Source organism: Rhinolophus hipposideros (genome assembly GCF_964194185.1).
Source record: "Rhinolophus hipposideros genome assembly, chromosome: 6".
Lineage (NCBI taxonomy): Eukaryota > Metazoa > Chordata > Mammalia > Chiroptera > Rhinolophidae > Rhinolophus > Rhinolophus hipposideros.
This window is the reverse complement of record NC_138052.1, coordinates 67350405-67377388: the sequence shown is the minus strand read 5'-3', so window position 1 is coordinate 67377388 and position 26984 is coordinate 67350405. Positions and strand designations below refer to the sequence as shown.

General features: G+C 37.6%; 1 protein-coding gene across 3 annotated transcripts in view; it reads left to right on the top strand.

Annotated features, from left to right (window-relative positions):
- HECW2 (HECT, C2 and WW domain containing E3 ubiquitin protein ligase 2) overlaps positions 1-26984 on the top strand; it is a 338658-nt gene that overhangs the window by 64755 nt on the left and 246919 nt on the right. For 2 of the 3 annotated variants that reach the window (XM_081052010.1, XM_081052008.1), the window contains exon 1: positions 1787-1887. The exons of the other annotated variant lie outside the window; for it this stretch is intronic. The gene's annotated coding sequence lies outside the window, so the exon portion shown is untranslated. Of the gene's footprint in view, positions 1-1786; positions 1888-26984 lie in introns of those variants that run through there. 3 annotated transcript variants of the gene reach the window in all.

The following is a 26984-nucleotide window of genomic DNA, read 5'->3' as shown; positions in this document are numbered from 1 at the left end:
TTGAAGGAAATGTTTACTGGTTTAGATTTATAATTTGTATTTTAGCTGCACCACTGGGAAGAGTAGAAATATTAACTTGTTTGTCTTGAATATACTCAGAGACTGATGGACCCATGCTTCTGTATCAGACACAGGGCCACTTATTACCTGTTCTTTTCTTCCCTCTGTAGTTGTAGTAAAGGAGTAGAAAACAGGTTACAAAAAGTAGCTCAGAAGATTTAACAGAAGAAAAATAAAGTAACGTATTTGTGTCTCCTTCCATTGTTTCTGAAATCAGTACTCTATTAGAATAAGTTGCAGAGGGATAAAATTATCTGCTTGTTTAAAGTAGTCTGTTTTTTTCCCCAACATAAATTGTATAAATGGTGTAAGCAGGTTTTAAAATATATTAGTGTATTATAAAATTTCCCAGGACAGTTTAAAACAATGAATCTTGGTTTCCAGAACATATTAGAGTCAAAGAGGAATGTTAATGTCACAGAAGAAAAGTAGCTGGACAAATGTTTTGGTGGATAACTCTGAAACCATCTGACCATTGCCTGGTGGTGGAAGGAATGGGTTAATTCTTCTTACGTATAGTTCCACTGGGGGAAGAAGACTCCTCTTAGAGTGAGATACCCTTTCTTTTAATCATGACTCTTCAGTTAGGTTTAATGTTTAGGTAAGTTCTAGAGTTGGTTATTTGGAATTCAAAATGCATCTTTCCCATAATGTTCAGGGATAGAGATGCAGTACAATGTAGTGAAAAGAGCCATGGACCTGCAAATAGATTTGGAGTTAGATGTTGCCTTTCCTCTAAGCTACGTTTTCTCAACCTTACCAGTATCAATCAACATTTTGGACCGGTTAATGATTTGTCATGGGGAGTTGTCCTTTGCATTCATTGTAGGATGTTTAACAGTATCCCTGGCTTCTGCTCGGTAGATAATGATAGCAGTCACCTCAGTTATGACAATAAAATATGTCCCCAGACATTGCCAAATGTCCCGTGGTGTGTGTGTGTGGGCAATCATCCCAGAATAAGAATCACTGCTCTAAATGTATGATCTCTAAGCCCTTGGTCATATTACATAACACCCCTCAGCCTGCTTTTTTTCCTATAAGTTGGGTGTTACTTCAAAAGAGATGGTGAATGGTTTTCAATGTGGTTTGTACTCTCTCTACTTGTGTCTCTATTTATATGTGTGCATATATTATATTTAATGTACAGACACGTAAATAGATTTCCCAATGTTGAGCCATTCTTTTATTTCTGGAGTAAAACCTGATCGAACATGATATATTGTTCTTTAAAATGATTTCTGTATTAGATTTTCTAATATTATATTAAAATTTTTGTATACCTAGAGTCATAAGTGAGTTTGGCCTGTAGCACTGTTTCTCAAAATATGGTCCATATGCCAGTACCAAGTACTGGAAGAATGAACTCTTAGGTAGTATGCACATACGTATTTTTGACAAGTGATACTGGTTTTCCATTTATGATAGTAATATAAATTTATCTTTTAGAGTAGCCAATCAATTAAAATCAACATTAATTAAATAAATTTATATGTACTATATGTGGTATCTGGATATGTTAAAAATTACGAAGGTTGTACCAGAATGAATGACAGGTTTGGAAAATATTGGCCTATAAAATAGGTGTGTGTGTGTGTGTGTGTGTGTGTGTGTGTGTACTCTGCTGTGGGCTAGAGCAAAGGGTGGAGGTGGGAGGAGAGCCATATATATATATATATCCTGTATACGTATCCTTGTCTGGTTTGTTTTGCAGATTCTGTGAACCTCCTAAATGATCAGAAGCTTTCCATATAGAGATTATTAGTTCTTCAAAGGCTTGATGGAACTTACTTATAAAGCCATCGGGACCCATTTTATTTTTTAGAGGTAGGTTTTTTTCTAAATGACTTTTCTAATTTCTACCATACTTATTGGTCTATGTAGTATTTTCACCTCTCCTGGGTCTTTTTTGACCTACAAAGCCTTTTGTAAAGTACACGTCAGATCATGTTACCTCTTTGCTTTATTCCCCACAGTACTTGAACAAGCCAAGTAAGTTCTAGTCCCCTTTAGGCCCACATTGTTCTGCCTTTCCCTGACTACTGCACGGAAAGCCGAAACCCCTTCCTTATCTCTCCCCACTGACCAAACCCATCTTTATTTTTCTTCATGGCACTTTTCACCATATGACAAGCTATCTATTAATAATTATTTCTGTCCCTCAACCCTACTCTGACCCTCCCTACAATGGGAGGGATGTCATCTGTTCTGTTGACTGTGGTAGCCCCACGGCTTGGCACATAGAAGGTCATCTGTAATGTTTTTGTTGAATGAATTAATACATTGATATTTTCGTAGAAAATTATCCATTTGGGTTAGAGTTTCAAATTTATTGGCATACACCTGTACTGTTCTCTTAATACTGAAATTAGCCGCTGTATCCTCTTTCTCGCTTAAGTTATTGTTGCTTATTTGTGTTTTTCTTCTTTTGAAAAAATCAGAGTAGCCTGCAATTTGTCTGCTCTATTGGTCTTTTCAAAGCACTGTCTTTAATCAAGCTATTTTCTTTGTTTTCTCTTTCATTAATTACTGTTTTTATTATTACGAATTCTTTGTTTCTGCTGTCTTGGGGTTTAAAACTTATTTTAAAAGTTCTTTTAAACCATAAAGTATGTTTATTAATATAATATTTTATTCTGATTACTGGGGATCAACCTTTAACACACTTTTTAAGGCATGAAGTGGCCAAATACTGATACATAAGACTCTCGAGAGTCAGCCTTTCATCAGGCAGGAAACTAATGCAGTGGGAGGAGAGTAACTTCGGAGTTTCACTGGTACACGTAGTACTCTGGTGTGTTCACACATTTTCTAGGTTTGTGGTCTTGAGTATCTTGCTTAATCTCTCTGTGCTCAGTGGATAAAAATGTGGATAATAATAATGGTTGAAAAGTTTTGTGAAGAGTAAATGAGAAAATACATGTAAAAAGAACAGTTCATGAACATGGAAGGTATGTTCAAAAAGTCCTTCCCCAGTATTTGAGGGCATGATACATAAGTTGTGAACATATACCTTCTGTCCCAAAGAACTCACAAGTAAACAAATAATTCAAGTCAAATAAAAGAGATATGTCGGGAAAAAAAGAGAAAGAACTTGAATTCTTGTGAGGGTGAGGGCTGCTGTGGAGGAGGAAGGGGAGAATTATATTATAGATGTAAGTATGACATAGAATGTAACATAATGAGAAGGTTTATGGGCCAATGGGCTGGCATGGACCTGTAAGCATTTTCCCGAAGCCCATAGAATTTGCCTGGTGGGTAGATAGATAGAGGAAGAGGAAGGAGAGGTAACTGCTGTGGTGATCACATGAGATAACCTTCCTGTCAGGAGTTTCTGGCTTGAGGGACTGAGAGGAGAATTAGTTAGGTGGAAGCATCCATCAGGCGAGCTCAGGAGAACCTGTACTGCCTCTCTATGATTGGGAATGGGCATACCAGAGTCCTGGTACCACTGGTTAGCTAGGCATTGTATGGCCTCTGCCATTTATGAATAAAGCAAGCATGGGATGCTCTCAAATTAGAAGCATCTGTGATTGATTTGACAGTGAGTATCTCTGGGTTGGTGGTCCTACTGTAGAAGGGCTCATGAAGAGTGGAGCAAAGCCTGTGGTGGGGAAAGTACATTCTAAAAAAAACCGTGTAATTAAAAAAAAAAAGATTCTGTTCTTGAGTAAGAGTTTTATTGTTACCAGGTAGAAAGCAGTGGGAAAACAACAACAATCAACAACACATGCCTCATTTCTGTTATTTAATTTTTTAACTCACTGTAAGATTGCCTTTTCTATGACTTGCCTAAACTCAACATTATGCTTTCAGATAACTTATTATATGTAATTTGTTCTTCATTATACACTTAAGGAACCTATGTAATAGTGTTTATTACCAATTATTATATGGAAGTAATTCCAAAGTTCCAGTTATTTTTTAGTGACTTCCAAGTCTGATAAATTGCTGAATCAGAATTTCTGTTAGTGAATTCAATTCTATTCCTATTACACCCATAATTAAATATGCATATGTGTCTATATGTCTGTTTATTTCTTTGCATGCTCTTAGGATAAAGAAGGAATCAAATGATAAGTGTTTAATGTTATAGATAACAACTTAGTTATCATGAAGTGTGCATATATGGCTACTGTCCTTTTAAATCAATTTATTCTAAAGGTCAATATGTTGATAATGTATTTTTTTGACATTCAGTATTATTTTATATTAATTTCAGGTGTACAGCATAGGGGTTTGACATTTATATAATTTAAGAGGTGATCTCCCTAACTAGTTCGGTATCCACCTAGCACTATACACGGTTATTACCATATCATTTGGTGGGGCGACGTCCCAGGTGAGTCAACAGGGCAGAGCAGTGGAGCTCACCAGGCCAATCAGAATCAGATTTGGCCTGTGGGGGTGGGCTCAACATAGGAAAGATGGCGTTCGCCTGCCAGCAGCACAGGAAATGGCCCTCTCACCAAGAAAATGCTGACTGTCCTCCAGTCAGTCCTTCCCTTGAAGCCACACATCTCAGTCTGCACCCGGTATGTCTCGAGGCCCCCTGAATCACAATCCCTCCGCTGGAGCTGAAGGTGAGTGCCTGCGAGAGATTGAGTCTGTCTGTGTGAGTGCCGTTTAAGAGGATGCTGGGTTTCCTGCAGGCTTGCATCCCACCCGAACAGTCAGAATCCCCATTGTTTTTCAAAGCCAGATGTTGTGGGAACTCCTCTTCCCATCACCAGTACTCTGGGCTGGGGATCGAGTGAGGGGGTTCTCCTCTTGGGGGAACCTCTGAGGCCGAGGAGTCCCTCCTGATTCTCAACCACCACAGGGAGGTTTGGGACCTGTTCTGCGTCTCTGCCCCTCCTACCAGTCTGGATGTGTCTTCTTCTTTATATTTTTAGTTATAAGACTGCTGTTTGGTTAGACTTCAGCTAGTTTTTCAGGTTGATTGTTCTATATTTTAGTTGTAATTTTAGTGTGTTCATGGAAGGGAATAGGCACAGTGTTTATCTATCTGCCATCTTCGATCTCTCCCCCAAATTGTGTAATTTAACAAACAACTTTTTAAGCACTACTTATGTTGGTAATTTTTGTACTTGTGTTTCTGTGCCTCTGAACTGGGCTGGACTAGCCTTGAGTAGATGCTTAATAAATACCAGTTTCCTTCCACCTCCATTCTTATTTCCCTTCTTTCCACCTGATTCTTCTGGGCTGTGTACTCAACTCAGCCATTACAGGGAAACAACTATCCTGCCACAACAGAGTACTGGGCCTCTGCCTCTTTCCTTCTCTCTGCTGCTGTTGACCATCTGGGTGGAGCAACACAAGATTGGGGAGGGTGGTGGGATCAGGTGGTGGCATCAGGATAGTATGTTTTTTATCCTTGCTCCTGACTCCTTCCTCTGACTCCTCTGTCCCTCTTTCTTTCAATGTGACTCTTGACTGATACTGAAGAATCTAATCTCCTGCCTCTATACTTTGTGAACAAACTGCTGTCCTTAGAACTAGACAAGAGGCCCTTCCTCGGGCCCTCCTCTCTGACCCCTGTCTCCATAGGGCAAGGAGTCCACATGGTGAGGCAATGTATCCATCTGGAGCCTGTGCCTTGCTTTCTGGAATACCCTCTGGGCACTCTTGGTACTGGATTTCCTGCCCCAAGCCCCAAGCCTGCTTCTGGGGCCTGCTTGGGCCTGTCTGGGGGTGTTCCTATTGAGGACAGACAGGATATAAAGCTAGTGTTCATGCTCTTTTAGGCCCAAAGGTCTAAGAGGCAGCTATTTGTAGGAAGTGGGAATAAAACATGAAGCGCTGGATCGGGTGCCCATAAGTATGCACAGGTAAGGTCCTTCGTAGTATTTACATGGACCTGGGGGTAGAAAGAGAAGGGTGCCTGGCACCTCTGGCACCCCACATTTTGGTTAGAATTCTCAATTCAGATTTGGCCTTTCAGGCCATTTTGAAGGTCAAGGTAGGAGAATAGTCCAGATTTATTCGCTTAATTTATAGCCTTTAAATATTTAGACATATGGAGGTGAGCCTCTATTTGTACTCTTGCCCGAACCTTGCAAATGTTAGCAGTGGACCAACATAAGAGTTGCTCTCCACTGCCTGTTGGTGTTGGAATGATCAACGCTGGGTAAGAACAGGCCTCTTCCCACCCAACATAACCTCCACTGGGCAGAGACCATCACTACTTCTGCTCACCATTGTTCCTAGAACAATGCCTGGCACACACTTGTTGAATGAAAGGAGGAATAGTCATGGGATCTGAGCAGCCGTGGATTGGAGGGCATTATTCAGCAGTAGAGGGAAAGAGAGGGTGAATACCCTTAGCGACTCCACTGGGGTGCAATTATGTGTAATAGATTAAGAATTAGCTGTTCTGGGATGTACTTCAGTATCCATTTTCTTCTTGGATCATACAAGTGTGAAAAGTTTTGTATCATTTAGGGATCCTCAGATATGTGAATGTGATATGTTTCTGTTTGACCTAGTATCTGTAGCATATTTTCTCTCTGAGGGAAGGGAACTCCATAATAGTATCCTGATTCACATTTTCACCACAAATACCCATTGTAGGATGGTATGTAGTTCATTTAGCTTGTAAGAAATAAGGGAGGAAGGGAAGGAAGGAAAGGAGGAGCAAAACAAATATATAAACAAAATCCTGGACCACCAGAATTGGTTCAATGAAGACAAATCAGTAGAAAATAAAATATAAAAAACATTGTTATTATTGATCATTGAGACTAAATTGTTAAGCAAAACAGGAGTGTGATGTTTTCTATTTTTTCATATACGTCCTTGTACTATTTTGAAAGCATTTTCAAAATAAAACTATCTATGGGAGTTAGATTCAAGGAAAGACAAGGTTTTCATAGTGAAGAACCCTTCACTGAGTGTGACTGGAGTGATTAAGTTAGCTGGTAATTGAAATCATTTTGGGGGCTGGGGGTGTGCTAGAAGAGAATGTGAAACAGGATTCATCCTTTATCATGGCCTTTTTTTTTTTTTCCATTCCCCTGATTCTTTTTTTCTTTCTTTCTTTCTTTCTTTCTTTCTTTCTTTCTTTCTTTCTTTCTTTCTTTCTTTCTTTCTTTCTTTCTTTCTTTCTTTCTTTCTTTCTTTCTTTCTTTCTTTTTCTTTCTTTCTTATTAGTTTCAGGTGTACAAGACAAGGTAATACTTAGACGTTCATCATTTATATCCCTCACACTGTGAACCCCCCTCCCCCCATCCACTATCCCTCCGACCTCACACTGAGCCATCACATTATATATATAAAATTATAGTTGGCATTCATTAATGTTTAGCTTCTGGTGTACAATGATCATGGCCTTTTTTTGGGGGGGGGAACGTACAGAGCTGAAGTTTAGTAAAATGTTATATACTGATCTTGTTTCTGGCTTTGGAAAATTATGCAGCTTTTTCTATCCAATGCTCAAGAGAAGTGTAAGCATTCATATTTCCAAATCAGAAGATATCATTTTCCTCTTTAATTAGAAGTAAGCCTAGGTCACTTCACATTTTGATCTATAATAGGGACTTGTGGGCTTAGCTATTGAGTCTTTTACATTTTAAAGGAGTATTTAAAAAATCAAAAGCAGTAGAAAATCTGTGCTCTATGAATATAACTGCAAAACATGTGCACTCAGCCTATAAGCACTAATTTGAGAACTGGTAGTTTGCTCCTAAAAAACAAATTCTCTTTACTTGTCAGTTTCTGTAATTATGGCATCTCTTCCAATTGTGTCTTTAATACCATGCAAAATTTGAGAGATTCCCAGTAAAGAAAACATTCAAAAATATTAGTCACCTTACAAACCTTACAATTTAAAATGTTATTCTCATATATTACAGTTTCATAAGAGACAGATAAAGAAAAGATGTTTCTGCCTCTACTAGCAGATTATTTTTATTACATAAAAATTCTGTGTATTATTACTTTAACTTCTGAAAAGAACCCCCGTCTGAACAAGGATTAAATTAAACTTCATTCTGTTATTAGTAAGTCAGTTTATCTTTCTTCCTTATCCCTCTTTACCTTTTCATTCCAAAGAGAAAAGTCTTTACTTTTGGAACTGGTTTAGCCTCGCCAACTAGGGAAGGAAAATTAGAGATGTCCTCGCTGTTGGAAATTTGCCCTTTCTCTTTGGACATTGTGTCCCTCAAGCCAACTCTCCCTTGACCTTAGTTTTTGGTATTGAGTTTTAGGTAGGTGACTTCCCTGTTGGCAGAGAAAGGGTGGAAGACAAAAAGTAGTAGCAGCAGGGGAAATGTGGACAAGAAATGGAGATGCAGAGGGGACGGTGGCTGCCGTTAAGTCCAATATAGTCTAGGTAAGTCATTTCCAATGCTATGCTGAGACAATGTTTTTGTGAGTTTGGAAAAACATGGGCAATATACTGAGTTTTTATTAAAGCTGATGTTATTCAACTTAAGGGATTAAATGGTAAAGTAAAATGGCATTAATTGTGCTAGTTTTTCTTTCTCTTAAATAACTGTGACAAATTAAAAATTTACTCTATGTTAGTCTAAAATGTTTTCGGAATTTTACTGTTCTGTGAAACCCAAAAGTCTACCATTCACTTTTGGTCCTTTTTCCTAGCAGTGGGGATTGTGTTTATGAAAATTGTTGGAAATGCATACATCTTTTAATAGTGGAAGATTTTATATATGTAAGTATGTATGTATATATCTTATGTATTTATGTATTAAGGAGGTCAAACTCCTACTAATGCCTGTGTTGTCTTTAGGTCGTGGGAGGGGGGACTGTGCTCGGAGTTCCCTTTATATTGAGTTATATCATGTTGTATGCTCGTCTTACTTTTTTCTAAAAGTTGATATTCAGAGTGCTGGATCTTAGTCAAAAACCTTGAAGAAAGGAAGTTCTATAGTTCTTTAGAGTGTTTTCACATGTATTATGTCATTTAATTCTCACAACTTGGCATCTTAGAGATAGCATTATTCACTTGAGAATTTCAGTTATGAGCAAGAAGTTTACTTTTTTTGAGGAGGTATATTTTTATTTTTTGAGGAGGTATGTTTTTAGGCATGCTTAGTGTTGGAACAAAATACATAGTAGAACTTGAAATAAAATGGAATTTTAGACTCATTATTCTAACTCATTATCATATCATATGCTCATTATCATATGCTTACAGAAAAGAGTGGAGATGTAATACACAAGTGAAGTTTATTATTAATAAAGTCAAGTCTCTCTGGATGGGCATGAACACAATCCTTAACTCAGAATGATTAAGAACAATGAAGTTAAAATAAATAAAATCCACGTGGAAAAGAACTTCCTGGAAGTCCTTGAGTTCTTAGAGAGATTTTGGAGGTTTGGTCAATATGTATGTTTCATGTTTAAAGCACTTTTTTAAAATTTAATTTTTGTCCTAAAAAAATGCATGCATATTCATATGTTTCTGAGTCCAAGAATGAGAAGCTAGCCCCAGAATTCAATGTAATATGAACATTTACGTAGTTAGGGACTCTAAATTTCTCAAGTCTTTTCAGGGTCCCTTTGCTTTGAAATTGTCACATGCAAAGAGCATTACTTCCATTTTTTTGTCAAATGTGTTTACATTAGCAAACTAGGGTTGATTTAAAAAAATTAAGATTGCTTGATGCTGGCAAAGGTCTAGTGAAACTAGTACTTTTATATCCTGCAGTAAGAATGAATTTAATCTGTTTTGGAAAGCAGTTTGTCAGTACATCATATGAACTTTAAATATGTGACCTTTCAAAATCCTACTTGTGGATTCCTCTTCTAAGAAATAATCAGAAATACATACAAACCTTTATGCATAAATATGTTCACCATAATAGTCATAAAAATAAAAAAGAACCTTGGCCTATTTCCAAAAAAATGGGAATGGTTAGAAAATTATGTAGTCATGCGATAAGATATTTACATAGCTTCTAAAATGACACATGCTGAGAATTTTTAATTAAATGAGAAAAGGAAACACTTATGCTAGGATATGAAGTGAAAAAAAAACAAGCTGTAATATTTATTCAACTTCTGATTATCAGGAGTGACGGTAGCTCTTGACCTTTCAAGATGCCTTTACCTTCCTGGTTAGTGGGTCCATTATCATTGACTAATAGTAGCTTTGTAAGTCATTCAGTCAATAACCATTCGTTTCCCATTTACTCTGCTAGATATTAAGCTGCACCCTGAGATACAAAGATTAAGAGCCGAAAATCTCCAGTATCTGAGTGCAAACTTGATATTTATTCATAAGTGTTTAATAGTAAGCAGTGGCGTTCTAGTTAAATGTCACAGCCTGCATTTCTTTCTTGTGTGGAAGGCTTTGTTTGCTTTAGGAATAAAGGTGGGTCAAACCAAAGTGCTGCAGAAAAGAAGCCAGGAAATCCAGCTTACTTTAAGAAATCCTAAGGGGACAGTTTGGTCTGAACATTTTCAGCATGCATATTTGAGGGGAATCTATAGATTCTAGAATTGGCAGTAAGCTTCGATATACTTTCTAATATTGCATCCACATTTCTCCCTCCTTTGGGCTCTAAGCCAGTCTGGTTTGCATTAGTGTAGGCTATCAATGGGGAGTCTGTCTCCCTCACTTAAGTGAGAATTCCTAAAAGGCAGGTACCAAGGCTCATTCATCTTTTAGTGCAATTTCCCTAGCCTTGCATAGTGTCTGGCATGTGGTAGGCACTCAATAAATGCTCGGAAAAAAATGAATTATTGCTATATTTATAGTTAACAATTGCTGTGATATAGAATGGATGGAGAAAAACTGGGTTAAGATTTGAGTAACAAAAAACATGGCCGCCTCACTGCCATCACTCTTCAGCAGTGAACTTCTGGGAAGAATACTTTGTTTTACAGGCCAGTGAGCTTATATAGTATTTCATGCCTACTATCTCACAAAGATTTAACAGATTTGAGACTAGTTGTAAAGCCACCTAAACTCCTTAGAAGAAAAGTGCTATGTAAATTTGAATTGGAAATTTGATTATTTTTAACTTCAGTGGGAATTCATTGACAAACGAAGAATGAGAAAGGGCTCAAAATTTGGAGAAAAACATGCTGTAAAAGAATATGAGCATGATCATTATAAGAAATGCTTGAGATTAGTCATACTGATAGAATATAAACATATGAGAATTAATATACATATGTATTATGCTTGGGGTGCCAAAAATGTATACACATGACTTGTATTCATCATTTTTTTCTTAATATCTTTTTTTATTAGTTTCAGGTGTTAAAAATAATGCAATAGACATTTCAGCCCTCACAAAGTGATAGCCCCTCCCCCAATCCATTGCCCTTCTGACATTATATATATATATATATATATATATATATATATATATTACAATTCCATTGACTTTATTTCCTATGCTATACTCCATATCCCGTGACTATGTATATATGTTAAATTATAGTTAACCTACAATATTATTCAGCTTCAGCTTCAGGTGTACAGTGCACTGGTTAAGCATTTACACCACCATGAAGTGGTCTCCCTAATAAGAAATGTGCCCATCTGACACCATACTAAATCTTTACAACTTTATTGATTATATTCCCCAAACTGTCTTCATATCCCTGTGGCAATATAGTAGTTACAAATTTATGCTTTCTCATCCGTTCCCCTTCTCCCTCATCCCCAACTCCATCCCTTCCAGCAAACATCAGTTTTTCCTCTATATCTCTGAGACTATTTCTGTTTACTTTGCTCATTTATTCAGTTCTTTAGATTCCACATATAAGTGAGATCATATGGTATTTGTCTTCCTCCGACTGACTTATTTCACTTAGCATAATGTTCTCTAGATCCATCCATATTGTTGCAAATGGTATGATTTCATTCTTCTTTATAGTATAGAAAGATTTCATTCTTCTTTATTGTATAAATGTACCACAGTTTCTTAATCTAGTCGTCTACTGATGAGCATTTCGGTTGTTTCCAAGTTTTGGCTATAGTAAATAGTGCTACAATTAACATAGGAGTACATATATTTTTTCGAATTAGCATCTTGGATTTCTCTAGATAGATACCTAAGAGTGGAATTCCTGGGTCATAAGGTAGTTCTGTTTCCAGTTTTTTGATATATCTCCATACTGATTTCCGTAATGGCTGCACTAATCTGCAATCCCACCAACAGTGCACCAGGGTTCCCTTTTCTCCACAACTCACCAGCACTTATAGTTTGTTGATTTATTGATGATAGCCATTCTGACTGGAGTGAGGTGGTATCTCATTGTGGTTTTTATTTGCATTTCTCTAATGGTTAGTGAGGTTGAGCATTTTTTCTTATGTCTGTTGGTCATCTGTATGTCCTCTTTAGAGAAATGTCTCTTCGTATCCTCCGTCCATTTTTTTAATTGGGTTGCTTATTTTTTTGGTGTCAAGCTGAATGAGTGTTTTATAAATTTTGATATTAACCCCTTATCAGATGTATCATTGACAAATATTTTCTCCCATTTAGTAGGATGCCTTTTTGCTTTATTGACAGTGTCCTTTGCTTTGAAAAAATGTTTTGGTTTGATGTAATCCATGTTGATTTTTCCTTTTACTTCCCTGGTCCAAGGGGATATAGCAGTAAAAATATTACTCAGGGTAATGTCTGTAAATTTACTCCCTATATTTTCTTCTAGGAGTTTTATGGTTTCGAGTCTTACATTTAAGTCTTTAATCCATTTTGAATTTGTTCTCATATATGGCATAAGGAGGTGGTCCAGTTTCATTTTTTTTTCATGTGTCTGTCCAGTTTTCCCCTTTATTAAATAGACTGTCTTTACCCCAGTGTAAATTCTTGCTTCCATTATCATAGATTAAATGACCGTATATGAATGGATTTATTTCTGGGCTCTCTATTCTGTTCCATTGATCTATGTGTCTGTTTTTATGCCAGTACCTACTGTTTTGATTACTATAGCCTTGTAGTATGATTTGATGTCGGGTAGCATGATACCTCCCACTTTGTTCTTATTTCTCAAGATTGCCGTGGCTATTTGGGGTCTTTTATGGTTCCATATAAATTTTAGGATTATATGTTCTATTTCGGAGAAAAATGTCATTGGTAGTTTGATAAGAATTGCATTGAATTTATATATTGCCTTAGGTAGTATTGATATTTTAACTATATTAATTCTTCCTATCCATGAACATGGTAGGTGTTTCCATTTATTTGTATCTTCTTTGATTTTTCTCCACAGTGTCTTATAATTTTCTGAGCACAGGTTATTCACTTTCGTTAAATTTATTCCTAGGTAATTTTTTTTTTTTGAAGCAATTGTAAATGGGATTGATTTCTTGATTTCCCCTTCTGATAGTTTCTTATTGGTATGTACAAATGCAACTGATTTCTGAATATTAATTTATTATCCTGATACTTTCCTAAATTTGTTTATCAGTTCTAATAGTTTTTTCAGTGGAGTCTTTGGGGTTCTCTATATAGTATCATGTCGTCTGCATATAGAGAAATTTTACTTCCTCCTTTCCAATTTGGATGTCTTTTATTTCTTTTTCTTGTCTGATTGCTGTGGCTAGAACTTCTAGAATTATTTTAAACAAAAGAAGTGAAAGTGGGCAGCCTTGTCTTGATCCTGACCATAAGGGGAAAGGATTTAGCCTTTCCCCATTGAATAAGATGTTAGCTGTGGATTTATCATAAATGGCTTTTATTATGTTGAGATATGATCCTTCTAGTCCTACTTTGCTAAGAGTTTTTATCATAAATGGCTGCTGGATTTTGTCAAATGCTTTTTCTTCATCTATTGATATGTTCATATGATTTTTATTTTTCATTTTGTTAATATGTTGTATCATGTTAATTGATTTGTGGTTATTGAACCAACTTTGCATACCAGGAATGAATCCCACTTGATCATGGTGTATGATCTTTTTAATATGGTTTAATATGCTGAATCTGGTTTGTTAGTATTTTGTTGAGGTATTTTGCGTCTATGTTCATTAGGGATATCGTCCTGTAGTTTCTTTTTTTGGTAATGTCTTTGTCTGGTTTTGGGATCAGAGTAATAGTGTCCTTGTAAAATGTGCTTGGGAGCCTTCCCTCTTTCTGGATTTTTAGGAATAGTTTGAGGAGAATAGGTGTTAATTATTTTTTGAATGTTTTATAAAACTTACCTGTGAAGCCATCTGGTCTAGGACTTTTGCTTGCTGGGAGCTTGTGGATTATTGATTCAATTTCTTTGGTAGTAATCGGTCTGTTTAGAGTTTCTGTTTCTTCTTGATTCAGTCTTGGAAGATTGTATGCTTCTAGAAGTGTATCTGTTTCTTCCAGACTGTCAAATTTGTTGGCATATAGTTGCTCGTAGTATTTTCTTAAAATTTTCTGTGTTTCTGTGGTCTGTATTCATCTTTTGTTATCAGTATATATTGAGTATTACAATTTTAATATAATTTTTCCTTTCTTAAAATATGTATACATTTTTTGGCACCTTCTGTATGTACATATATGGGGGAAAATCAATCAATGTTTCTCATATCAGCACCAGTGTATTGCATTTGTGCCTGGCATCACTGGAACTCATAGTTTGGAAAGATGCTTCAGCTTATACCATTCCTGTTGGGTAACAAAGCAACACTCACGCTTACCGACCATGATGTACCATTGTCTCTGGAACATTCTGTGATGATCTGCATATTTGGAATTACGGAATGTTATTGTCAAACATAAACATTTGCTTTTCTTTATTTACTTTGCAACATTTTGGACTATGTTAAAAAGTTTTTCTTAAGAGATTTTATTTTAAAAATTTTATTTTTATTTTAAACATTGAGTGGTGGTGCATGCTATTTAAAATCAGAATTTTATTTTAAGCTTGAAAATTTGAATTTCCATGCAAATTCAGAGATTTTCCCCACCTATTTGAAAAAAATCTCTTCATGAAGTTTTCTCTTAGTCCTGTTAATATTATATTCACCTTAAGTGAAATCTTAGGAGAGCTAATCTGGAATTACAGTGCATTTATTCCTTGTAATTATTATCTTTACCTTAGAAGCTAATTGTAGGTAATATTTCATAATTTCCTTTTTAATTTACTTCCGTATGTATGCATTTTTATGCATTGAATATTTAAATTAATGTTTATTGAATGCTTACTCTGTGTAGGCACTGAGTTTTGTGCTATACCCAAGTGTCATCTCATTTGATATTCACACGAAACTACACAAGGTTAGATGCTATTTTAACTTTAAAAGTCATGATCATTGTAGAAAAATAGGAAAATCTTGAAAGGCAAAAATAAAACAAATTCATTAGTAATCCAACCATTTAGAGATAACATTTTGGAGAAATTAATTTTATTCCCTTTTCCCCTTATGTTTATATGGACACAAGTATGCTTTATGTGGCATGTGTGTATATGTATATTTTTCATGATAAAATTAAGATGTTGATGTATATGTTGTTTTGAAACATGCTTTTTATTATTTTAACAATGTATGTAGGATTGAACATTTTTCCATGCAATTACATATTCTTTCCTAACATCATTTTGATAATTTCCCTGGCTTATTGTAAATGGAATAAAGCTCACTGTCATTCAGTCAATTCAGAAATATAAAGAAATAGAATCACTATTTTGTGTCTATGCTTTGAGACTTTTTAAATTTCCTATTCTTGAACTCCTTTAAAAGAGCTATTTACAGTATGTGGGTGGAAATATTTGTCAGAATTATGATCTGACATTCCTTAACCCTTACTGATGTTTATTGTAAGAGGGGAATTGAGTATTTTCTTGTTTTGGATGTAAGAGGAATTTGTTCCTGTTCCCTATAATGTGCCTTTGAAAAATAGGCTTGTAAGAGACTCCTTGGAGAATATGAGAAAACTGACTTACATGTGTGTAGATCTATTTCTTAATGTAACAATGACAGTATTATTGAATACTTGTCAATCGAGAATATGCCCATGCATGGTCCCATTTAAAAAATGAAATATAGTAAACTAGTTTTCAAAATCATCGTTGTCTTTGAAATTATCTCATTTATTACTTTCTAGTTCTAGGACCTTTTTAAAAAACAACAAAAAAGTACAAGACAAATAAAGGACTTAAAGCTTCTTCACATTCCCTAGCCAGCTAATTTAAGAGTACAAGTGTCTAGTAAGACATAAAGATTCCTGTTAAAACTGGTATATTTTGGATAGATGTCATTGATACTGTACTCCTGCGAATACTGCCTAGTATTGATCTAAATAGTATTGCTGCTTTTATGGGAAAATGTTATAACAGCATCAAAATATTTGAGGCATGCATTGATGGTCATTACTACAATTTTGAAATGATTAAATTCATCCAATATTTGGCCCCTATCTCAGAAGACATCTTTATCAAAGTCAAGTTGTTTGAGAAGGCATTGCCTGGTATAGGATGTAATTTAAGGCAGTTATCTGTGGGACCCTTCTTAAGGTGCTGTGACTGAATAGGCCAAGTCATTTCCCTGGAAAGTGGGGTTTGGTTCCACTTTAAGGCTTAAATCTGAACATCAACATATTGGAACCTCAGTGAGCAGGGTCAGGATAGGGTTAAATTTTTTCCAGGAATCAACAAGGGGCCATTTTTCATGAGCTAGCCTGGGTGTTATCATCCAGAGATCAGTGATGTAGTGATAATTACCCATCTTTCATGGCAGCACTTTGGCAGTAATAGCATTTTATTTAAATGCTGTGTTTGACTATTTAATATTAACCCTACTTTCCTAATAAGGGAATGAGTAGAGGAAGTGCTACTTAAATTTCTCTGAGCTTATATTTGGAATCACACAGATAAGGGGTGGACACTGAGCATTTCTATTTTTGTCTAATAGTTCCTTCCCTTGGATGCTGGGTCCCAGTCTTTGTTACCAGTTTAAAATATCATTCCATTCATTAAGCCTCTCTAAAAACAGAGCAGAGGATGCAGTAATAATTAAAGGTGCTTCATCCCACACGTCTCCTGCCCATTTCTGTCCCTTCTAGGGGAAGACTGCCACACACATCCTGGGTCCCGAGAGGATGCTCACTGTTGCTGCTGATTTTATCTTTTCTGTTAGGAACACTTATGTGTGGAATGTTGGCAGAGTGCATGGGCTTGAGGGTTTTCTAAAATCATAGCTTGTCTCTGAGCCCAAGGGGATTGCGTCTGTAGCTTATGATGATAGGAAGCTTGGCCACTCTTTCTGTACCCTGACATAATGGGGAGCTCTGTCTAACAGATCAGTTCTGCTGCCAATGTTAAAATTGGGAAACATGCAAGCGGCTCAGAGGGGAGGCTATGGAGAGCTACAAAAATGCCACTGAGTTTGCCTGCAGAAATGTGTGATCCCATTTGAGGTCGTAGTATGGCTTCCAGAGCATTTTCTCACTTTCTGAATTGCTCTTCGCCTTTTTGTTAAGTCCTTCCTTCCTCTCTCCCTTCTCCCTTTCTTTCTCCTCTCCTCTCCTCTCCTCTCCTCTCCTCTCCTCTCCTCTCCTCTCCTCTCCTCTCCTCTCCTCTCCTCTCCTCTCCTCTCCTCTCCTCTCCTCTCCTCTCCTCTCCCCTCCCTCCCCCTCCCCTCCCTCTCAACATAATACAAGGCCACAGGAACTGAGGCCTTGGCTGGATTCTGCCCTCCAAAAGAAGTCAGCCATCACCGGAACCTCAGTGCCAGAATCTGGATCTAGAATACCACCACACCCTTTACAAAATCCACAGGAATCACCATGTTTCTGACACTATTTGTGAAATAGGTGGGGAAATTATAGATGCTATATTTGGTATTGGTAAGGGATAGGAATAGTGTGGTGTGATGAACGAGCTAATTCTGAATTGATTCAGGGGTTTATCTTTCTGTGTTTTGAGAATTTCTACTTTCTGCTTATTTTATGAGTCTTGCACTTTCTCCATTTTTCTAAGCATCTTCTTTCCTCAAACTTTTGATCACATTTTTTTCTTCTTAAAACTCATTTTTAATTTTTTAAATTAATAGTTTTCACAACCTTAGCTTTTATTTATAATGTATAATAGTTTATACAACCTTGCCGTGATTTTCCTTGTCATCTCTCTGGCTAGTGTTTGTCCTAGTCTCTTTCCCAGACACGTCTTCCCCAGTCCCCTGTTACGTATTGATGTTCTTTCCCCTTCTGTACTTGGCCTGATCTTTTTTTCTCTTTCTGGTTTCAACTCTGTGCCCTGGTCCCAACTCAAAATTTCTCTAAGCTATACCTTTCTGGAGATCTCCACTTCAGGGCGTCACAGGTATCTCACACGCAACATGCCCTGAATGGAACTCATCATTTTCCTACATTTTCTCTTCTCCAATTGCTCTCTCTTGTGATTCTGCTCTTCAGAAAACTGGGATTTGTCTGGACTCTTTCTCCACTCAGTAACCATACCCAGTCAATTACTCTCAAGCCCTGTGGCTTCCTCCTTAATAACTGATAACTCTGTCCTCCCCCATGCCTCACTGTCCCCAAGCTGAGTCACACCTACAACACTTTAGCTTTAGAATCCTGCAATAGAACCTGTAATAGAACTGGTCATGTCACCCAAAGTCCAGCCAGGAAACTGTTTGCCACATTGCATATGTAACTTTTGTGCTTGACTCCTTCAGTGGCTTCCATAGTTTTCAAGATAAAGTTGAAACTCTTGAGGGCATATTCAAAGCCCTCTATGATTTGGCTTCTTCATGCCTCATCAGCCTCCTGATTGCTGTTTTGCCATATGCTTCCCCCCTCCTCAAAACACATTCACACACACACTGCATACTCACAGATGCACAAACACACACTCACTGTTACCTTTCCTTGTAGATGAACTCTGCAGTTCTCTGAACATGCCATACTCTCTTATGCCTTTATTTTTGTTTGTTAATTTGGTTTTGATGATAAATTGCTCCTCCTGACTGCTCTTCCTTTGCTTCTTGTGTCCTCCTTGAAGACTCAGAGTGGGTACTGTACCTTCTGGAGGAAGTGACCTAATATTTTGAGTATTATTCTGTGCTTTGGTCTTTCTGTCACTGGTCATAGCTATGTTGTGACATTTATTCTGTCCTGTAGTCATTTTTGTCCTTGTTTTCTCCTTAACTGGTCTGACCATAAATTCATTGGGTTCACAGACTTCTTCGTTCATTCCCTCATTCATTTATTCAGCAAGTATTTGAGTGCCTTCTTCATGCTGGCAGTAGTCTAGATACTGTTTTATTTGTATCTTTAGGCTCTGATTGGAAAATAGTAGGATATCGGTTAATGTTGGTCATATTACAATCTGGAAAAAGATTTTTCATCCTCAGAAGAGAAAATGTTCTGGACAAATAGACCAGAATGTCAGCGGTGGTTATCTTTGGTCATGGGAATACTGGTTACTTATACTTTTTCTTTACCTTTCTCATTTATACGGAGCATGATTATTTTCATAATCAAGGCACAATGCTTTTAAAATAATAAAAAATAATTATAATTAAAAGGGAAAGTGATCATTTGTTATATATTTTTAAATGAAAGAAAAGCAGCCTACAAAACAATATACAGGAAGAATGCAGTTTTGTTTCATGTATTTCATGTTAAAAAAAAACGGGCCTTAGACAGAAATTAACCTTGAGTATATGGCCAAACAACCTTCAAGGGTGCCAAGGAAGCTCAATAGGGAAAAGATAGTCTCTTCAACAAATGGTGCTGGGACAACTGGATATGCACACGCAGAAGAATGAAGTTAGACTGTTACCTTACAACATATACAAAAATCCAAGTGGTTTAAAGACGTATATGTAAGCCTGAAACTATAGCTCCTGGAAGAAAACATAAGGGAAAACCTTCATAACATTGAATTTGGCATTGCTTTCTTAGATGTGACACCAAAGCACAGGCAACAAAAGCAGGAATAGACACATTGGACTACGCCAAACTTAAAAACTTCTAAAAGGAACAGTGATAAAGCAACCTAAAGATTCAAATAAAATATTTGCAAATCATATATCTGGTAAGGAGTGAATTTCCAGAATATGTAAAGAACTACAATCCAACAACAAAAAAACAAATTATCTAATAAAAAAGTTTTGGATAGATGTTTCTCCAGCGAGGATATTCAAATGGCCAACAAACATATGAAAAGATGCTCAACATCACTAATCATCAGGGAAATGCTGATCAAAACCACAATGAGACATCACCTCACACCCTCTAGGATGATCATGATCAAAGAATCAGAAAATAACAAATATTGGTGAAAAAGTAGAGAAGTTGGCATTCTTGTGCACTGTTGGTGGGAATGGAAAATGATGCAACTGCTACAGAAACCCGTTTCGTGATGCCTCAAAAAATTAAAAGTACAACTAACATATGACCAGAAAGTCCACTTCTGGGTATATATCCAAGAGAACTGAAAATGAGCTCTCAAAGAAATACTTCATGCCCATGTTCATTGCAATGTTATACACAATAGTCAAGAGGCAGAAGTAACCTAAATATCTATCAGTGGATGAATGGATAAAGAAAACCTGATATATACATATGATGGAATGTTACTCAGCCTTAACAAAGGAAATCCATGCTACAACATGAATGAAACTTGATTTGATATCTACTGATTTTTTGTCCTTTGATCGCTGTGTATGTGAAACTAACACATGAATGATGATGAAAAGTTAAGTCCTAGTGAAGTAGTAGCAAGGTGGATGAAGCCACGATGGTGTTCTCATCTTGCTTGTTTGTATTCCTAACCCCCTCCTAGTGTCTGACACAGAGTAGGTATGTGTTATAGGGACTGAATTGTGTCTCCTCAAAATTCATGTCAAAGTCCTAGCCTTCAGTATTTCAGAATGGACTTCATTTGGGGATAGGGTCATTAAACAGATAATTAAGTTAAAATGAGGTTATTAGCATGGGCCTTAATCCATATGGCTGTTGTGCTTATAAGAGGAGGAGATTAGGTCACATGTAGGCACAGAGAAAAGATCATATGAACATACAGGGAGAAGATGGCCATCTACAAGCCAAGGATAGTAGCCTGAGAAGAAACCAACCCTGCCCATACCCTGATCTCGGACTTCTGGTCTCCAAAACTGTGAAGATGCTAATTTTTGTTGTTTAAGCGACCTAGTCTGTGGTACTTTGTTATGGTAGCCCTAGCAATCTAATACAGTATGTCATAAACATTTGTTGAATTGTATATAATGATTGTCTCTTGAATTTCCCTGCTGACTTTTCAAAATTGTTGAATGGCTTTAACTAGATTGTGACATTTTCTTAACAAAATTTTTTGATATAGTGAGGCAGTCGCCTTGCTTATTCTAGAATGGTATAAATAAGGCTTGCAAATGGGGATCTAATTCGTGTAACTCATTTCAACAAGTATGTATTGAGTGTCTGCTGTGTGTGTTGATTGATAGCAGTCCGTTTTGGAGCTGGGGTTATAAAGAGAACCTCACTTTCTGCCCTGAAGGAATGTACAGTCTAGTGGTGTGAAGGAAGTATCACTGCTCAGGCACAGAGTGGTAAAAAGCTAGCATGATGCCTCAATAGAACCTCATGGTAGAGCCTCAATAAATATTCATTATCATCCTTCCTTCGGGACTTCCTTTATCCAGAGGATCTTTGGAAGATCAGATTAGTGCTAGGTTGGCCATGCATCCATTTAGGGCAGGGGTGCTGACTTTTGTAAAGAGCTAGATAGTAAATATGTTAGGCTTTGCTGGCGGTATGTTGGTGTTGCAATTACTGAACTGTGCTGTTGTAGTGAGAAAGCACCACTAGATAAATGAATGCATGTGATTGTGTTTCAGTAAAACTTCAGTTACAACAATCAGGCGGCAGGAGACAACTGAGGTAACCAGACTCTGCTGAGACGGGATTGTACAAGTCTATTGGGAATCTGGATATTGACCATTGACCTCAATGTATTTTATTTATAGTATGTCCACTCATAAAAACATGCCTTCAGAATGAAGGAGTTCTGTTTTTCAAAGAAGTCAAATGTTTTAGCCTGCCTGAAACAAGAGAAAACTGGGATGTCTGGGAAGGGAGGGGGGCAAAGTGGTGGGGCCAAACAGAACGGTGTTGTAGAGTTCGCCATGAAAACATGTTAGAGGGTTTTATGGCTGGGCTTTAAGAAAGGGAGGGGTCAGAATAATAGAAGTCAGTTTCACCCACATTATAGAGGTTGGTGAGAGAAGATGAAGGAGGAAGGGTGTTTTCTAAGTAGGAAGGGTAAAATGGCTAAAAATCGAAACCCAGATGATTGAGTGAATGTCGTAGATTTATAGATGTTGGATTCTGAAAACACTTCAAACACTGGAGAGTCCAGTCTTTTTGTTTTAGTGATAAAGAAATTGAGGCCCATGTCTAATCCCTAGGCTGTACACCTGAAATTAATATAAAATAACATTGAATGTCAACTGTAATTGAAAAATTAAAAAGAGTGGGGAAAGGCGAAGGGGAATAAAAAGTTTAACTTTCCAAGTATAAAACAAATACATCATGGGGATGAAATGTACCACATAGGGAATATATACAGTCAATAATATTGTGGTAGTGTGGTACAGTGTCAGGTGGTTGCTGGACTTAGGGTGATCTTCTTAAGTATATAATTGTTGAATATGTTCAGATGTATGCCTGAAACTAATATAATATTGTATGTTAACTATATTTTAATAAAAATCTTAAAAAAAAAAGAAAAGAAATTGAGACCCAGAGAAGTGTAGTGACTTGATCAAGTTGGAATCTCCTTTTGGTGAATGGCTGGCTCTTGAACCCAGGTAGCCAGACTTCCTTTCCACTACGCCTTTCAGCAGCATGATGCCAAGAACTTAAAGAACGATTGAAACTATGATTTGCTCCATATCAATAGAATGCTATGTCTTTAAAGTTGTGGTTGTCTCCCCATTTCCAATATAGTGTTTCTATAGCCAGTGAGGACTGATGACATTTTAAAGTTGCTTTTCTTTTGACGCTATCCTTCTACCTGTAATAAAATTTGGACAGATTTTTGCTGGGGCTCCTAACAAACACTTGCCTTTCTATGCCATGGACATTAGATTGTAACTCATCGTAATGCAGTTTCCAGGACAAGTAAAAATGTAGGCCCCAAACAGGTTCCAGCTGGCAGTAAGCTGAGCTGAAGTCCTGCTTATGTGCAGGCTGTGATTTTGTGATTTTATTTGCAAACATTGATCTCCATTTTTTTTTTTCAGTTTCCTGGAAACATTTCTAGAAATGTTTTATAGCCTTGGCTGCATGTTAAGATGATGGTTTAAGGTGGGTCAACCTCCAACGAAGTGGTTGATAACTCAATTTTATGTCTAAATTTCAGAAAACAGAGGGGAACAAAGAAAAGGGGCAAAAGGAGTGTTCTAGTTCAGCCAAGGCAAAATCACCTTAGCATAATACAGGCTCTAAAGCCTGGACAAAACATCATCTGTGGCAGAATTCCTAATTAAATGAACGAATTCAGCAGATATTGGACTGGCAACCATGTACAAACTATGGTGCTAGAATAAATGATCATACTTAGTATTTGAAAATATGCTGGGCCCTGTGAAATAAAGTATTAATATTAACATTGTTACTATTCACAAGAGGTTTCACTTGTGCCCTATGACTCTTGTACATGTGATTTAAATGCCTTTAAGGCACCTAATATATGTGTCTGGATCTTGTTGAATGCCTCCCCTATAGTTAGATTAATATGTTCCCCTGCCCCCTGTGTTTCTTGTAAATCGATAGTTGAATTTGGAGGCTTGAGCAGATTTGGTTTGATTTTTTTTGGCAAGACTACTTCATACTTCAGAGGTGGTGGTGTCTTCTCACCTAATAGAATCTGAAAGTTTGTAGGAAAAGGAACGTGTAAGTCCAGGGTGCATTCGTTTTCTTGGGGAAAATGTTCCCACAACTTAATGTAAAAGATCTGGAAAGCCTTCACCTCACCTCACCTGTCTGGGCTGATGCCCTTCCTTTGTGCAAGTGATTTCACAGCACTTATCAAACTAACTGGTCCACTTTAGTGTCTGTCTTCTCCACGTCATTGTGCACTCATCAAGGTTTTATATAATTCTTGATTTTTGTAACAGTTTGGCATGATGCCTGGCATGTAGGTAGGTAAGGTTTAATAAATCCATTGAATAAATAATGAAGATAAATATACATGCTTGAGGCATGTTTCAGTCCATTGATATTGCTATGCTTAGCCAATTGTCTGTGTTGTCAGTATTTGGGGGCCGTAGTAAGGCTTGGAAATGAGGTAAATAAGAATGCTTCTGTTAGTGCAATTATCAATGAATACACATTGTACAAGTTGCTTAGCCTGTAAAATACCAGTCTAATAATGGTTAATTAAAGGGGAACTATAATTTTACTGAGATAAGCTCTCAAGTTGTAGCTGTAGGGAAAAGTGGACTATATTTGCTTGGTGAAGCTGTGTCATACCTCGTGACATTTAGAAGAAAAGAAAAGGAAGAGAAGCAGGACTGGCTTCCGGTGTATGATGAGTGCAGTCACACAGTGGGCCCAGCTCTGAAGGGCTCCGTGCTTGGGGTGCAGTGCTCTGTGATCGCTATCTTGAAACTCTTGATAATTTCATCTTTGAATTTGTGTTTTTGTAAGTGAAGTCTGGTGGGACAATGGTGCCTTTCCAGGGGTGTGGAGCTCTGCTTCTCGGGGCAGTGCTACTTCCCCACGCATGGTACCCTGGTTCTGCCCGGTCTGTCCCTGTCCCCACCATCAGGCAACCACTCTCAGTGTCTGTCCCCTGTGGAAGTCTGGGTACTGGGAGTATCGGGGTCACACGTGCACACCCCATGGTGTCTCAGTGCAAGGAATGGTTGTAGTCATCCCATGGTGGTGGGCTGGTTTCAGCAGGTGACTCAGCACCTCTCATCACTCCCCATCTGGTTACTGAGTGTGTCCCATTGTGAAGGGTGCAGGGCCTTGGGGTGGCCTATGCCCCCAGTATTTCTGGACTCAAGGGAGTGTGATAGTAAATAACAAATAAAAGACAACATGGTAGGTTAACAGAGAAAGACCAGGGATGAAAGGAAAAATTTTATATTTTAGTATCTTTAATGGCACTTGTGTCCAACTTTTTGAGCAACACATTTTTATTTTGGAGTGGGCAAATTATGTTTGTGACCCTGAAGAGAATGTCATTAGACAGCATATGGAAGAAGGGGGAGCTTGGGCGTTGTACAGTTAGCTCTCTCCACAGGGAGGGAGTGTGGTCAGTTTACTTGGATTCTTATAAGAACAACATCTCAGCTGTCTTGTCTGATGTACATTTTATAAGGGCATGTAAATCCCCTTTTCTTTGATTTCAGTGTTCACGAAAACAATCTTGGGACTGTGATCTGTCTCCCATGAGTTTAGCTATAGGAGAGAATATAGTGATTCGAAGAATTTTGAGTTTTCTAATAATACCTAATAGCTTTCTAATACCTAATATCTAATAAAAGATAGTTATGCTTTATTGTAAACTAGACTCATTGATGTATTGGTCGTTACCTTGGTTTTATGAAAGTTCCCCTTTGAAGATGATCCAGCGTGGTGGGTTACCACAAATAGGTTTCTAAGCTTACAAGCCTGACGGCTGGAACTGGAACCTGCGAGTCACTGAGTCCCAGAAAGGAGGTCTCTTAGGAGAGACTGTGAGGTCTCTTAGGAGATGGTCTGCCCCTGATTTCCCCTGTGAGTGAGTCCCGGCATCACAATGTGGCAGGGCTCATACGTGCTTATTTTCCCGAAGCATTAGTGATCTGGGCACAAATAACAACTGTGAGTCTTACTCAGGCCTTGAACAGGACAACATAACTGCATCTCTTTGGGCAGTTCCTAATAAGCCTATAGCTTCAAGGAGTATGAAATTAATATGTAATTGAAAGGGTCAGGGAAGCCAAGCTAAAAAGTGTGATACTCTACCTAGATTTGGACATGAGAAACACGTTTGTGGTCTTCGAAAGATCTTTTAAGAAAACATTTGCTGCCAAACACCTGTTGTACCATATGCCACTAGTACTTAAGTAATCCTGAAAGCAGGGATGGGTTTTCACAGAAGAGTTTAATTGTGAATGCAAAATATTTCTGAAACTTTCTAAGGAAAGCTTTCTAGAGAGACTACCAAGGGCTAAAATTAAATTATTTCCTCCCAATTAAAATATTCTCAAATTCATGTCAAAAATATTTCTTGAGGACAATTACTTAGTAAGCAAAATAAATATATGCCTTTGTACTTGTGTATCCTGTGCAGTGACCCGGTGGAACTAGCATGGAGGGGAAACAGGACTAAGGGTCAGATATATTGCTGAAGTATTCAGTAGCTCACAAACAACAGAAAGGGCATTTTAGGTAGGACTGTAGTTGAGAGGGACCTCAAACTGGCTGAAGCAAGAAAGGAACATTGTTTTGCTTATGGAACTGAAACTCTAGGCATAGGACTAGGTTTTGTGTGGAGCAGTGCAGGCGTCAGAGATCTCTCTCATTTTTCCGCTCTGTGTCCTGCAGTCTGTCCAACTTTCCATCCTCCCTATTCTGTGCTCTTCCCAGTCTCTGAAGAAAATCTGGAGGTGGAGTTCGGAGCAGGCACTGTTGTCTCCACTTGTGAAATGTGCACAACCTGAACCCCCCACCACTGTGGCTGGGGATGGACCGTGCTGGATGCCGGAGCCTGGAATCTTCGGCTCCACAGTTGGAGCCTTGAAGGAGGCCTCATCTCCTCTAATAGACTGAGAAGAGGGGGAACAGTGGGTCTCCACATAGAAATCAGGCTTTTCTCACATGTGGAACAACCTAAATACAGAATTTTTTCACTACAGTGGAAAGTGAGTATAAAAAATTATATCAGGGTAATACAATACAAAGTACTGTGTGTGTGTGTGTGTGTGTGTGTGTGAAGATGAAAGGAGAAAGAAATCTTACGTTGGGGAAGTTGGAAAAGCTTTGTGAGTGAGATCTCCAAAACGGATGTGACTTGGCTAGAAATGTGGC